This window comes from Limulus polyphemus, unplaced genomic scaffold (assembly GCF_000517525.1).
Source record: "Limulus polyphemus unplaced genomic scaffold, Limulus_polyphemus-2.1.2 Scaffold107, whole genome shotgun sequence".
NCBI classification, from domain to species: domain Eukaryota; kingdom Metazoa; phylum Arthropoda; class Merostomata; order Xiphosura; family Limulidae; genus Limulus; species Limulus polyphemus.
In genome coordinates this window covers 3,806-8,710 of record NW_013665717.1, presented here as the reverse complement: position 1 = coordinate 8,710, position 4,905 = coordinate 3,806, and positions in this window count along the sequence as shown.

The following is a 4,905-nucleotide window of genomic DNA, read 5'->3' as shown; positions in this document are numbered from 1 at the left end:
ACTGCTAAATTAGGGACGGCTAGCGCAGATAGCCCTCGTGTAGCTTTGTGCGAAATTCCAAAACAAACAAACGGGTTGACGGTTATTATTGATTATTCATTGCCAACTTTTAAGCATAAATTTGCTAATTTTTATGACATTCTCATAACTAAAGAGTGTTTAGCGTTACGTGATACTAGCGTAAATAATGATGCTTGATACGGCTGTACCGAGCGATGACAGAAACTGTTAATGGCGTTACTATAAAGGAAGTTACTAACACTATTTTAGAGAGGAAAACTACCACCATATATTTTAAAGAATCTGGTTGGTTCTGTAAAATATATGTCTGTTCCGAATAAGAGGGTTGCATCTTAAAGCTAATGTTGGTTAGTATGGCTTGTTGGTGTGTATTGACAAAATGTCATGATACCAAATCAAAAACACCTTAGGTGTGAAAAAATATGTGCGGCCAACAAAAGGATTGAGCTTGCGAGTTAAAGGAATGAAATCAAAATTGGCGGCCAGACTGATAGCCGCATATAGCATTGATAAGAATTTTACAGGAAATATTCATTCATTAGTTAGCCAGGCCTGGCTAACACTAACCAGATTTTGGTTTTCAACTCATCTGTGTTATTGACGAAATATTTCATCCGTCAGATGTTTTAAATGGTCAAATAATCCGAAAGCGATAAAGTTGTTTGTTTGTTAATATTCTTGTTTGTACCTTACGAAAAACAAATTTTGAATAAACAGAGGCCAGACGTACGCGAAATGTTTGTGTAAATAGATTGCTCTGTTTGACACTTTGTATGAACGTGATATCAGTAGATATTCCTGACACCACCTCTAGAGGCAAGTAAATATAAAAGCTTCTCATTTATTAGATGGTGCTACAGTGAAAATAACTAGTTACAAGTTAATTCATTAACATTTATTATAAATAGCCAGGTGTTTGCATATTTACATAAAGAGTAACCTGAACATGTTTCTATGGATACAGTTTAGCTTCACTTTCAAGAGTGAAGTATGATTTATTTGATCTACTACAGTTTTGACATGAAGAAGATTGAGATTTTCTGTGTAAATGATTGCTCTAAACCAGTAATGGAAATACAGAATGACGCTCATTGCTATATGGTAATGATGCTGAGTTACTGCTTACAACGTTATACTTCTACTTAGATTTATATTTTGTACAGTTCCATACATTTCTTGTCAAACTCTGAAGCAAATCTTGTAGAGTACTGGTAGATGAAAAATGCTTTATACACATATAAAAATCCCAATATACAGCAATAAGCTTAAATATACGTGATCGTACTTTAAGTCTTTATTTTATGGGATATCTCGTTATTTCGCACGTAGGCTTTGTGATAACTTTTCAAGTGCAAACATATTAATTCAGTAGCAAAGCCATTTTGTTACTTTTAATTTTTTTTCTGCTTTTTGGCGGACTTTTTATATTAATCTGAAGAAATATTTCATTTCTAAATGATCCAGAAATACTCAGTGCTATACATCAACATATAGTTTTGCTGTTATGTCTCATAATGGTGAAAGTTTCAGTAAAATCGTAAGTGCTGTAGGTTTTCCGTGAAATTCTATGAATCGCACATTCTGAACTTACCTATCTCTTTTCACACATGTGTATCAAAAGTAAAAGAAATCCTTTCACCTGATAAGTTGAATCAATAAAAATCAATCAGCCCATACTGCAAAAAAAACATGTAATGATATAAATTATATTATTTTATTGAGCACTCTAAAAGGGGTATAAATGGGTCCACGAATGATGAGAGGTGGTCAGGATTGTTCAAAGCCTGAATAAGTAAGGAAGGGTCCCTAGGGTTTTACTGGAAACATATGGGCTTTACCTCCGTTTGATTTCTTCATGATCTTTAATGCTAGATGCACAAAGAACACAAAACTTCAGTTCTCCAGGGGAAAAATTCAACATGCTTAGAACATAGCAAACACAAAGTCTTCTTGAAGCTTACTACAGGAATGGAGACAATGCTGGTACATCTCATTTCTCTAAGCACGTTCAACACACTTTGGTTTCATCCCCCAGCGCCAATTCTGCTTACCAAAAATGGCCCGCTGGGCACTTCTTATGATCTATGATATGTCGTTAAACAAACTTTTTTTCAGGTTGGACTGGTTTAGCAGTTTATCAAATTCTCCTTACTTTGAAGTTAGTTATTGCAACAGACAGTAAACCTAGTACCTTTTATAGCTTTCTTATTGACCTTTTTTCAGCGATAGCTTGAATTCCATTTCTAGTTAAATCTAAATGCTCTTGTTTAGTCGTGTGCAATGCATCGTTCACCACCTATGTCTCATTTATATATCCCACATTACTATATAACCACAGTGAAATGTCTAGAACCATAATCACCAAAACAGCGTAATAAGTAAGTAGCTTTATAGTTTTTAATCTGTTTATTTAGTTAGCATCTGGATATTAAGTGACAGGATCATTTACACGTAGGTATCAAAGCACACAAAAATACAGAAATATTCTCATATCTTTGCAAAATCGTTCGAGTCAAGCATTTTGTCCTTTGAATGAATAAGAAAATATAAATAAGGTAACCTATCGTTTATTGTTTTATTGGAAATCTATCCTTTATTTATAAACTAATCTCATATGAATTTTCCCTATATTAACTTAGTTCTTTTTCTGTACATGTCACACGCATATATATATATATATAACTGCTTTAAAGTTATTATGTATTGTATATTGCATTTATACAAAGCTAATAAGGCTATTTGCTGCGGTCTCTAATTTTGAGCTATTGACTCGAAGAAAAGCAGCATCCTACCACCCACCATTCACCCCAAGGTATTAAATATTACTCTTATAAAGCACCGCAGCTTAAATTTTGGGAAAACAAATATTGTAATATCGCACGGATTCAAACCCGGCTCGCCAGCTCAGAAATGTAGAGGACCAAATCGCGATGCTTTATAGTCATATCGTTAATTATTCACGTCCAGAAACTATTTGTGGCTGTAAATTGACATACATTAAATGACCTTGTGCTATGTTTCACTAATCTGTTACACGTACACCTGTTTTTGTTATAGTATTCGTATAGTTTCAATTGAATGAGGTCTTGCGTACTCCAGAAACTGAGTAATTTGCTTAGTTAACTTGAATTATGTTGTACACATGATTTTTTTAGCCATCAGCAACACTAGCAACGAACAAATGTTTGTGTTACAATATAAGTATGTTGCATACATGATTTTTTTAGCCATCAGCAACATTAGCAATGAACAAATGTTTGTGTTACAATATAACTATGTTGTACACATGATTTTATTTTAGCCAACAGCAACATTAGCAACGAACAAAGTTGTCTGTTACAATATAAACTAGTCATCGCTTATCATTTCATTTGAACAATTATATTTAATTTTCATTTGTAAAAAAACGAATGAATAAAAATTTTCAGTCTTTAGTAAAAAATTATTCAGTTCTAAAAGATGCACTGAAACTGATTCGAACAGGCAGTTTACGTGTAAAGTTCGTAAGCTTTTTATAGAAAAAAAGACAAAGAGTTGAAACCAACAAAAGATGATTTTATTTTAAAGAAATAGAATGCACGTTAAGAGTTGACAAGGAAAAAAAAAGTTTTTCACTACGAGTCCATTCTTCATGTTATCGTAATGACTTGCTTATAGCACAACAAGTGTGCCATCCCAAATCAAAAGTACATTTTAAGACTAACGAAGAAATAAGCAAAATCAAATAACTTGTAAAACTTAGTGAATTGAATGATATTATTATTGATACCATTATCCGTGATACATTGAATTAGTTGGCCACCCTTACAATTCAGCAGTTTACTGTTGTAAAGAAAATTGTTGTAATAGTTAAAAAAATGTTTGTAACTTTTTAAAGCAAAATATAATCACAAATAAAAATATACTATGTGTATTGATAAACTATTTTCAGAATAAGAAATTTAATTCATTTAAAATGTAATTTTCGATAATAAACAGTCGTTTTATATTTACTTTTTTTTATTGTTGGGCTATGCAATATATAAAAACAATGTAAAATTCGGAATATTTTAAGAGATCTATGTCCCTATTTTTAACATTCTATTCTTTTTGTTCAGCAATAATATGCGAAATAAATTCTGATATAGTATGCTTTGCTGTCTTTCTAAAAAATACTTATAATACCCAAACTCACATATACGTGAAACGTCTTAGTAAACAGTTTGAACTTCTTTTGCCTTTCATACAATTTTGAAAATTTCAAGTAATTTGTTATTAAAATGACTAGCAGTTTGTTGCCATTTTTTTGCAATGTAATGGTAACCATTTTTCAAAGCATCTCGTGTATTTTTTCAGTAATGAATTTCCATGTAAGTATCTTTTTTTATAAACCTTTTAGTTTTTTATGGTGATTGTTAATGTGCATATTTTGTTTTATAATCTGACTAAAGAGATTACAGTAAGACAAAAGCTCGATTTGCAGATCTAAAAAAAGAGTACAATTCATTACAAATAATGTGGAAGAAATAACTAAATGAGCAAACACTAACAAAATTTAGAATTGGCAAACAAACAAACTTATAGAATTGCCATTACTTCATTTCTGTATTCAACACTATACACTTCGGCTCATATCTTTTTTTTTTAAACTAATATTACTCCCTTAACACCGGATATCCTATAAATGTGAAAATGAATAACCTTATCTTTTACAGTTTAAAAGTAATTTGTGTATATTACTTACGAAAAGCAAGAAAGAATCTTCAATAGCCGCGGAACTTGAAATTCTTTTAGGCAGGATTAAATTAAATTAATCTATGAGACCTTTTTTTCCTTTTTATTAGCTATATTTTGTGTGCCAGCAATATCAAGCGTGGGGTGCGCGTATACCCGATTCGATTTTAT